Source organism: Nannospalax galili, unplaced genomic scaffold (genome assembly GCF_000622305.1).
Source record: "Nannospalax galili isolate Female #2095 unplaced genomic scaffold, S.galili_v1.0 scaffold243, whole genome shotgun sequence".
Taxonomy (NCBI): domain Eukaryota; kingdom Metazoa; phylum Chordata; class Mammalia; order Rodentia; family Spalacidae; genus Nannospalax; species Nannospalax galili.
The window spans coordinates 2,089,171-2,101,039 of record NW_008353490.1 but is presented as its reverse complement, the minus strand read 5'-3'; the positions used below and the strand labels follow the sequence as shown (position 1 = coordinate 2,101,039).

Here is an 11,869-nt window from a genome sequence, read left to right as displayed (position 1 = left end):
CTGAATAAAAAATAGTTTTTATTATTTCCAGAACATGAGTAATGAATGAGTCAACATACTTTGGTTTGTTTGTTTTAATCATGTTGCTTTGCAGCGTAATCAGTTATCTAGCAGGTACATTTCGTAAGTATAATCCTAGGTAAAACAAATAATTCTATAAAATTGCAAGTGTAATTGATGGGAATATCATTTTACAGAAAAGTATTGCTTCAAGGAATGAAGAATCCCATCCCAATCCCATCCCAAATTGTTGATATAAGAACTAAATGTGTTATTTCATAACCAGAGTCCAGAGGTAAGGTCCGTTTCAAAGTAGGATGATTTAGAGACTTGCTGATTTTATTAGGAATTCAAATTCTCCCTATTTGTCCACTTAGCCCTCCTCTGAGCCTGAGCCTTCACACTCCATTGAAGTATGCTCTTAAGTATCACATTCAGGTACACTGACATCCAAAGAAAGGAAACATCTTCCAACATCTATATTTTGGGAGCTAAAAGTTGTGGTAGAAGTTTCATTTCACATGTCATTTCTCAATGATGCTTAAAACAGAAGTGTACTCAGCTACTTGAGCTACAATAATGGAAAAAAAACTCTAAATCTAAGGTCAGAAATAAGCCCAACTCTTTGAGTGGTGTGAGTGACAAAGATAATGAAATTCCCATATTTTGCTTTCTATATATTATCAGTCTTCTCCGTTGCCAACATCCTGAAAAAGATAAACCTACAGTGGCACGTTAATATCATCCAAAATTCATGGTTGAACTTGAACTTGAGTTTAATCTTGGTATTGTGTGATTTATGGGATTTAAAGAAATGTATAATGCTATATCTACCATGAAAGCATCATAGAGAGGATTCCACCACATACTACGTTCCATCCATCCCCCTTCCTGCTTCTAATGTTTGCCAACCTCTCATATTATTTACTAAAGTTTTTTTCCCTGCAGAAAAACATATAGTTTGATCATACAGTATGCAGCAATCCCCAATTGGGTTCATAATGTGCAGTAACTTTCCTACACATCATTTATTGGTTGATAGATAATGTTTTATCACTGATGAATATACTATTAATTGTTTTCCTATGGTTTATACACTAATTCTCACACTGAACAATGTCTCAGTTGCTGCCAAAGTTTCACCCCTATGAATGATTATTCAGGAGCAGAATTTCTGTGGACATATATTTTCATCACTTTTGGTTAGCAAAGTAATGTGATTGCTATATGATATGATACAGATGCAGTGTGTGTGTGTGTGTGTTTGTGTGTGTGTGTGTGTGTGTGTGTGTGTGTGTGTAGGTCAAAGGAAAACTTCAGGTGCCCTCACAGGAATGCCTTCCACCTCTATTTAGCCAGGTTATCCCATTGGCCTGAAGCTCACAAGTTAGGCTGGAAAGGCTGACCATGATCCCCAGATGCCCTTCTGTCTTCATTGACCAAATGTATATGAATTTACAAGAAGAGACAAGTCTGTCTTCCAAAATGCCTCTGTTTTGTTTTTTGTATCATATCAGCTGTGAGTAAGAGTTCTTCTTGTTCCCGTTTTGGTGGAATTTGGTATTGCTAAAAGTCCTGGATCTTGATTAGACTAAAGAAATAGTAGTATCTCTTGTTTTAATTTAATGATGTTGTTTTAACTTGGTTAAAATAATCAATGAACATGATTTTCACGTTGAGTATACATTCTATACAAGATATTTAATTTTGATCTTGCAAGGCCCTGGTGTGTGAGCTTTCCCAAATCTGCCTTGGAACATTTAAATTCAACACTAGGTCCCCAATTAAAAAGTTCCACCTATCCCTAGCTTTACTGAGATTACTTTTTACATGCCATTTTCACATCAACATAAAAGTGGCCCCCAAGCACTACTCAGCTGTGTCATAGCCTGACAAGTGGAAAACAGGAAACAATGATACAAAAAACAATTCCACAAGGATGAGATCTCCTACGCATTCCAAGAAATTCCATCAATGACAAAGTCCAGGTGCATAGATCCTATTGAAAAAAAACCCCAAAACCTGAATATTTAAGATAATATGTCTGTTCCAGAAATTAGCAATGTATCCGGAGAGTGACAATATAGTGGATGCAAAAGACAATGATTTCAAAATAACAGTTAAAAATATCTTCAAGGACCTCAAAGAGGACAAGAACATGAAGACAGTGAAATCACAGACAGTTGAATGAAAAAAAATTATTAAAAACATAAAATTAGAATTCAATTAAGAGATAGAATCTCTGAAGAAAAGCCTAACTGATATAAAACTTGAAATGAAAAAACTCAGAAACTCAAAAAGAAAAATAAGCTTAAAAACTTTAGAGGAAAGAAACAAAAATGAAGTAGAAGAAATGGAACAGAGAATATCAGATTTCAAAGGCAAGGTTGGGGAAATGGATTGCTCAGTCTAAGAAAATATAAAACCTGCAATAACTCAGGAATACAATATTCAAGACTTCTGGGATACTATAAAAAAATCAAACCAATTGAATCTTAAGCATAGAAGAAGGAGAAAGGCCTAGGTCAGAGACACAGAAAATATTTTCAATAAAATCATAGGGGAAATTTTTCCAAATTCAGGGAAAGAGCTATCTTTCAAGGTATTAGAGACACAAAGAACCAACTAGACAGGACCAGAAAAGAAACTTCCTACTTCACATAATAGTCACAACATTAGATGTACAATACACAACAATGAAAAAATATTGAAAGCTGTGAGAGTGAAAGATCAAATCACATATAAAGGCAGGCCCATTAGAATAGAAACTGATTTCAGTGGAGACTAGAAATCCAGAAAGGCTTGAGCCAATGTCCTACAAGTCATGAAATAACACAGATTCTGGCACAAACTACTACACTAGCACAACTATGAGCTATAATTGAAGGAGAAAGAAAAAAGAAAAGATTTAAGGAATTTATATTCATGAAACCAGCTCCACAGAGAATACTCATTTGAATACTTCAGTCCGAAGAGAGGATTCAACAACCTCAAGAGTGCAGAAAGAAAACTTAAATTGTCCCAGAATATCAGTTAATTAAAGAAGTCTAAGAAAACAGCAACAAAACACCAACAAAAGAGGAACTAATACACACTAGTCAATAAAACTCTCAATATTAAAGGTCTTAAATCTACTGTAAAAGATCACATACTTACCAATTGGATTAGAAAAAAAGATCCATTGAATATCTAACTTCTAGAAACATACCTCATCATCAATGATAAATACCATCTTAGGGTAAAAGAATGGAAAAAAAATATTCTAAATAAATGGATCTAAGAAACAAGCAGCTGTGGATATTCTAGTTTCTGTTGAAATAGGCTTAAATAAAAACTAATCACAAGAGATAGGGAAGGTCAATCCATACTCACTATAGGAAAAATACACCAAGAAGATATTACAAGACTAAACATATCTGAACCACACATGGAGGCACTGAGTTTCATAAAATACACTTTATGAAATCTAAAATCACACTTTGACTCCAACACAGTGAGAACAGGTGACTTAAGTACCTCACTGTCATTGATAGACTGGTTGACCAGATAAAAACTAAATACAGAAACACTGAAATTAAATGAAATTATAAATCAAATGAATCTATATACAAAACATGCCACACAAACAACAAAGAATAAACTTTCTTCTCAGCAACCCAGGAACTATCTCAAAATTGACTACATGTTAAGATGCAAAGCAAATCTGCACAATTTAGTAAAGTTGAAATATCATACAGTATTCTCTTTGACCACAAAGGAATAAAGTTACATATAAACAAAAATAAAAATCAGAAAAAATACATAAACTCACAGAAGCTAAAGAACACACTACTGCATGAAAATGGGGTCATATGAGAAATCAAGAAGGAAATTTAAACTTCCCCAGAAAGTTGTGAAAGTGAAAACACAGCATATCAAAATCTATGGGAACCAATGAAGGCAGTCAAGAGGAAAATTTAAAACATGAAGAGCATTAAGTGATTACACCATAAATTTATAAAATATCTCATATAAGGGGCTAGGCATGGTGGCACTGGCCTTTAGTCCCAGCACTCTGAGGGTAGAGGCAGGCGGATTTCTGTGAGTTCAAGGCCAGCCTGGTCTACATAGTGAGTTCTAGGCCAGCTGGGGCTATAGGGAGACCCTCTTTAAAAAAAAATCATATAAATAACTTAATGATTCCTCTGAAGGCCTTAAAAAACCAAAGGATAAACAACACCAAAGAGAAGAATAAAATCAAACCTTCAATCAACAAAATAAAACAAAGGAATCAATGAAAAGACTCAATGGAGTGAAGAGTTTGTTCCTTAAAAACTTACTAAGATTGACAAACCTCTAGCCAAATTAACCAAAAGAAAAAGAGGAAAGACTCAAATTAACTAACTCAGGGTTGAAAAGTGAAAAATTATAATAGACTCTGACAAATTTCAGAAGGCTACAGGGCATCATTTAGAAATGTATATTTCATAAACCAGAAAATATTAAAAATGGATAAATATCTATATATGCGTGGTCTACCAAAGTTAAATCAAAGTGACATAAATAATATTATCACATCCATAAGAACCATTGCAACAGCAATTAAAAGTCTCCCAATTAAAAAGCACCCAGGACCAGATGGTTACAGAGTAGAATTCTTCCAAACCTTCAAAGAACCAATGCCAATTCTCCTTGAAATATTCCATAAAATGGAAATGAAGGAAATCTCCCAAAATATTTCAACAAAACGAGCATTATTCTAATACCCAAATCAGAAAAAGACAACCACCCCCCAAAAAATTATAGGCCAGTTTCTTTGTGAACATAGACACAAAAATTATCAATAAAATACAAAACAAATGAAAGAATAGATCAAAAAGATTATCTGCTATGATCAAATTGGTTTCGTTCCAGTGATGTAGGGGTATAATCTACCATATAAGCAACCGCAAGGACAGAAACCACATGATCATCTCATTAGACACAAACCTGTTATCAAACTTCTGTCTCGCAAGGCTCAGGGACGATTGTGGAAGAGGGGTTGGAAAGATAGTAAGAGCCAGAGGGGTGGATGACCACAAAGAAACAGAGTTTTCCAAATGGCTGGAAGTTACTCATATTAGCTTGCAGCAATGGTGACAGCATGCACAAGATCCATGAAAACTCAACCAAGACAAAAACCCAGCATAGTGGTGGGTAAGTGGGTAAGAAGCCCCACCTTTACCTAAGGAGGTATTGGCAACTGATAACTACTGGTAGAGAGAGCTGCTTATTTTTTAAGTGACACTAATAGATTAACCAGGATCCAGTGAATGGAACACACCGAAGGTCATTTGGGACAAAAAGCTGACTGGGTAGGCCTGAATATATATGACAGAGTGCATGAAATTCAATGGAGGGGAAGGAATCTAAGATAAAATATACTGTATGAAATTCACAAAAATTCAAATTCAAAATGATTATATTTGAACACATAAAAATATTTTAATTATTTTAAAGCCAAAATGGTTATCCTATACTTATTGACATAATTTGATGCTTTCTTTCTAAATCTTTACTGAATTAGTATGTGAGAAACTTCATATAACAATTATGATACACACAGCTATGAAAAGAAAATATTCTATTAGATTGAGTTATACTTTTTGAAATAAACTTCTAAATTATTTTTTCAAATATGTTCTTAAGAATGTATGGTGCTTATTTTTGAAAAATCAGTCAGTTCCATGTTTCTAATACTCATCGAGCACTCAGTGAGTACCAGACACTCACTGTTCTAGGTGCCTAAAACATATTAATTCTCACTTCTACAACAAATTCATGAGAGTCATTAATATCTCTCTTTGCTCAAAGAAAAAAAAAACAGGAAGAACTTAAGTACCCTGCATAGGAAAGTAGACGTAGATTTGACCCCAGGTGGCCCTACTTGGAGATGAAACTTAATGCTAAGTCCTTCAGACCCTTTAGTGAGCTGATGTCTCTAAAGGATCTCTGGTATATTGCTTCAGTTCAATGCAGCCTTTAATAGTTAGACTGCACTGTACCAATTTGCTTGAGTATGACAAAAGATGAAAAGATAAGCATTGATTCACTATTAAACCATGTTGATTGCCCACTTCTAAAAGCTGATAAAAAATGTGCCAAATCTGTAATTAGTAAGTAAAAAAAATGATGTCAGAGTCTCATTGGGATGTGAAATTAGTCATCTGCATAGAATATTTTTTGTTTGATAGGTAATTACAATATATTTAGTGAAGGTCTGGCATTGATTTTCTTTGTAACACGTAATTAATACCCTGGTGTTTTTTCAGTTGTTAAACCATTTTCCTTATATTTCAGTATGAAGCTCTTATTTTTGACCCAGAAGTGCTTGAGGAAGCAAGCACATGGGGAATTTAAAGAACAAAGAATGGAAAGTACCCAGGCATTTATTTTTGATCATTAAATCTGAGTAGAGGAACAATATTTTGCATTTTAACAAGAACCTCAGTGAGGCTGATTCTGCTGGTGTGGAAATCACATGTAGGGAATTTAACAGGTTGGGTAAAAATTTACTATAACCTCTCTCGTTCTCTCTCTCCCACTTTTTTTCTCAAACTTTATATTTATTTCACATAGGCATATTCCTTCTTTCATGAGCTACTTCCACACATGGGGCTACTATTGCACAAATATATGTGCAAAGTTCTGAGAGGAAAATATAGAGGACCCTGGGCATGAGATGGTTTAAGAATGGCCTTTGAATGAAGAGTTTTGACCATTTAAACTCACTGTTCATTGGCCAGAGTACAAAGTGTAGCCTAACTGAAACAGAGACTGCAATGTGATCTACAGAGGGCTGTATTCTTGGGTTTGACAACACAGTCTTACATGTACGTCAAGATCATCTGGAAAGGTCTGGTGAAATAGATCATTTATAGAAGTGGTTGCCTTGAAAACACAATCTGAGTTTGATCATCAGAACCTTTTAACTCTGTGTGTATGCTATAGGTATCATGTTCAATTTCTGGGCAATTTCCAGGCATAATTTCATTGAATTCTTATATTGGCAGAGGATATGGTCCTGTTTTGCATAATTATGGTTTTTAAATCCTACAATAAAAAAATCTCTTTCTTGGATAAAGGAATCATGATCATTGTAACATTAAATTTCAGGCAAAAAAAGTTAATATTCCTAAACCAAATCAAGATTAAAGAAATCTAGTCAGCCAGAGGTCCCTGTTCCAGGAGGGTCAGCTGTTCCTCATCTATGGCAATCCATTGTCAGTATTCCTTTGGATAGAATTGGGGTCTGCTGTTCATTTTTCCAGTAGTATGTTGGGTTACTGTCTGGAAGAGACTTTATCCATCCTGGCCAACAACTCGACTGAAGGTATTGCCTGTCTGGCTTTGCTGTTTGTCAAGTAACTTTTAGCTATATATATGTATGCTCTTATGAAATTATATTGGCCCCTTTAATCTTTGGTTATACTTCCTTTTTGGATGTTTAAGGACATACAATTGGACCAGATAAACTGATTTGTTTTTACTCTTGAGGTCCTTTGAGGATCTGTTCCTCAGGGGTCCCATGGGCTTGGGAGGAGCCCCTGGCTCCTTTCTTTTACCAGTTCCATTTAGAGGGCATTGGCCATCGGCCTCGGTCCTGTGCCAGCTGTGGGGGAGCCCTTCCCCTTTACCCCTCTCTGGGAGAGGAATACTGGAAGCCCCTTCTCCAACCCTCCTTTCTGTATGGTTCAGAGGACAACACCCTGCGGTTCTTCCCCATTACGATTGCTCAGGGCCAACAAAACCCAAATGTCTGGAATCCATATTCCCATGACACCTTAACGTCTCAATGTCAATTGCCTTAAAATGAATTTTTCTGTATGAAACTGTGTATTTTAACAACGAAGTGGAGATCTTTTTTAAACGTTAAAACCTCATTTAATTTTATGTCTTATAGAGTTTATAATGAGTAAAAGATTGTACAAGCGCAATAATTCATCTGTAAACCTAAAAATGTACAGCCAATTTTGAAAGAGATGTACCCTAGCTCAGAAAAATGTTATTGAATAGGTTAGTGCTATTGTAATGAAATGCTTCTTCTAATTAAAAAAAAAAGATTAAAGAAATCAACATATTTTGTTGAAGTTCTCCACTTGCTACTGAGTCGAAGTATTAAAAGTACTGATACACATTCTTCTTTTTCTGCCAGAAACTGTTGCTTCAGGGAGCCCTTGGGTCTCTGCTATAGTTCACTTCTTGCTCCTCAAAGAATAATGAATATTTCTAACTAAATATGTTACACAGAACAAAACATTTAGAAAAACTATAGGAGAGGTGCATAGCTACATTTTTTTTTTTTTTTGTCTTTTTGAAGCAGGGTCTCTCTGTAGCCCGAGCTGTCCTGGAACTCACTATGTAGACCAGGCTGTCCTTGAACTCACATATATCCACCTGCCTCTGCCTCCCAAGTGGTGGGACTACAGGCATGTGCCACCACGCCCAGCTGTATAGCTACATTTTTAAAGGTAGAACACAGAACACATGACAAAGAATATGATAGGACACAATGGTCACTCTCAATGAGATTTTAGGAATTTTAGAAGCAGATTCAAACAGATTTTTTAAAATTATAGTCGCATCTATGTCCTGCTAGCCTTGGACCCAGGTCCGCTCCAATTTCTCTGCCTCTGATCTCTGGACAAATTCTTAACCCAGGCTAGTTAAACCCATTAGCATAGATTGCATTTGCTCCGGGTCTGTCTGACACATGTCAGCCCTCTGAATACCCTGGCCAGTCTACCTAGTACACTGTACCCATATCAGCCTACTACCCTGCAAGAACAAGAAACACACCAATTTATTTTCTATTTTTCATGCCTGAGCAAAAAGCAACCAAGCTACATAAACGATATAAGCAGAACAAAAATTCAATTAAACAAAGGCAGAACAGAAGATATTACTAGACACACAACCAAAAAAGAACATTCATATACCCAACAGTAGTACAAAATGAAAAACCAAGAGACCATGTCCCTAACAAAACCCATTAGTCCTAGAGAAGTGCACTACAATAAGAACCACCTTGAGGAATCCCAAGACACAGAATTTAAAAGCACAGTCAAAAACATGAGCAAAAAACTTAAAGAAAACACAGACAAACAACTAAAAGAACTCAAAAAGTATAGGCATAAACTTGTGATGGAAACTCAATAATATACAAATACAAGACTTAATGAAATATCAAAACAATTCAGCACTTGAAAAGTGAATTAACAGACAGAAATATTGAAGAAAATCCAAACCAAAATGAACATAGAACTCAAAAACTCAATAAGCCAATTGGCAAAAACTGGAGAAAGCCTCATAAGGAGGATGAATGAAACTGAAAACAGAATATAAAAACGGAATGAAAACATTAAAGATCTGGACTCCTTATGCAAAGACTCTGTAAACTATTTTAAAATACAGGAATGGAATAAACAGGAAATGTGGGACAATATGAAAAGACCAAATCTGTGCATCATAGACGTACAGGAAGGAGAAGACTCTTTGACCTGTGCCATTGACCAGGTCTTCAACAGGATTATAGAAGAAAACTTCCCTAAAATAAGTAAAAAACTTGCCTATGTAGATTCAAGAATCACATAGATAACCAATTAGACATGACCAGAACAGAAACTCCCTATGGCATACCATAGTAAAAACATTAAATATACAGAACAAAGAGAGGGTATTGAAAGCTACTAGAGAAAAAACAGCAAGCTACATATAAAGGAAAACCCATCAGAATTACAGCTGGATTTTCAGTGCAAGCTATGAGCAAAGAACTTGGATTAGAAGAGTCTGGACCAAATATTCTCATTTCTAAACAACATGGATGCCAACCCCAAATACTTTATTATGCAAAGATATGTATCATACTCAAAGGGGAATGGAAAATTTTCCATGACATGAATAGGCTAAAAGAATTCATGTCCACCAAATCAGCCCTACAGAGAATACTCAAAGCAACACAAAGGATTGAAGATAGAAATGAATATACTCAAGAGGCTGCACAAAGTAAACAAAGACAAAGGAGTCAAATGACAATATCCAATGCACTTCTTTCAATAATAACACTAAATATCAGTGACCCCAATCCTCAATTCCCCTGTCAAAAGACACAGGCTAAGGAATTGATGAAGAAAGAAAACCCATCTTTTTGTTGTCTTCAAGAAACCCATCTTGCTTTTAAGGATAGACACTACCTTAGGGTGAAAGGATGGAAAAAAATTATTGCAAGCAAATGGCTCTAAGAAGCAAGCAGGTGTTGTAATTCTAATATCTGACAAAACTAACTTAAAATTAAAAGTAATCAGAAGAGATAAAGAGTGAACTGGCTCAGCAAACTTCCCTAAGTTACTCAATTTTGTTCAGAGCCATTTTAGCAGCAACTTTGCTCCACACCAAAAGGAAAAGGGGGCCAACCTTGGGTCTTGGGAAATTGTCCTAGCCATGAACCATGGAATGTGCTAATTCCAGATATTTTACATCTGGCCAACTGCTTGTTTTCACTTCTGTAACTTGCTTTCCATTTTAGGTCACCTTGACACAAACTATAAGACCACCATGTTATTGTATGACCAGCCGATAACTCCTGATTTTAGCTTTCTTGCTATAATTGTTATGGCTAGGAAGTTGACTAATTTTAAAATTACAAAGTTGATTGCCAAGTTATATGACTGTGTCACTTGTTTGTATAATGATTTGTTGTTGATTAATAGATTCAAAGTTCTGTTATGTTGTACAAACCTGATTGGTTCACAAGTGTCCTGTTTGAATAATATTTCTGTAGTCCTATAAAAACTCTGACCCGACATCATCAGGGCTGCTTGTACTCCTGAGATAGACAGCCTGGACGGTCGAAAGATAAAATTTACCTTGCTACTTTTCTTAAAGTGGTGCTAGTGATTTTTTTGCGAACTCCGTCCTATAACAAAGAGGGTCACTTAATTCTAGTCAAAGGAACAATCGATCAAGGAGACATTACCAACCTTGCCTGCACTTGCTTGAGCCAAGCTGAACTCCCTGCACCAATCATCCTAAGTCTCACTCTGTGTCAGTGGAGCAAACATGGGCAGAGCAATGGTAGCTGGACTGGGACTGAGATGGCTGCTTCTGGTCCTGCTCCTACCCATGCAGATTTATTCCAACTAAACATCTGTTGCATCACCTTCAATTAACTCATCTCAAAATACCGCAGCTGTCCCAAATCCAACGAATGCCACCAGGGCAGGCAGCAATGCTCCACAGTCAACAGTTGGTTTCATGGTGTCATATTCTCTTCTTCATCTCTATGGTTGGAGACTCAGTCCAAGGAACATCTCTACTTCCCTATTTTCTAGACCAACCGCAAATGGCAACTACAAGTTCAATGTGGCAAGGAAGAAACAGGTCTGTATCAAATATACTATAAACTCATCATACACTGTATTGGAACAGAAAGCGCTGAGAATTCTGAATTCAGTTGGTTTGAGGGACATATGAAGGATTTGACAGATGATGAAAGCCAGCATTAAATCTGCTGGAGTTTTATGTATAAGATGAAGATAAATAACATTCAAAGTTGACATGATTTCCTTGAACGTGGCATAAGAAATATGGTCACTTTAAACTCTATCTTGAAATCAGTCATAGGTTTTATCTAGAGATAAGGATGAGATTGTAATGGAGATTCAGTTTTCATTTGGTTTGTTCAATCTATAAAGCCATAAAAGAGATAATATTCCCAAAGCTTCCATGATACTATTTATGTATACATTTGAAGGAGCTACCAGATAATACTATAAATCCTCCATGTATTGTTTAAGTATTACCAAATTAACGTGAGAAACTCTAGACAAACTTCACATTGTTAAGCTGTCAC

General features: G+C 35.8%; 1 pseudogene; it reads left to right on the top strand.

Moving 5' to 3' along the window:
- The first annotated feature begins 11,076 nt into the window (after positions 1 to 11,076).
- Positions 11,077 to 11,490, top strand: LOC103748137 (annotated as a pseudogene).
- The last annotated feature ends 379 nt before the right edge of the window (positions 11,491 to 11,869 follow it).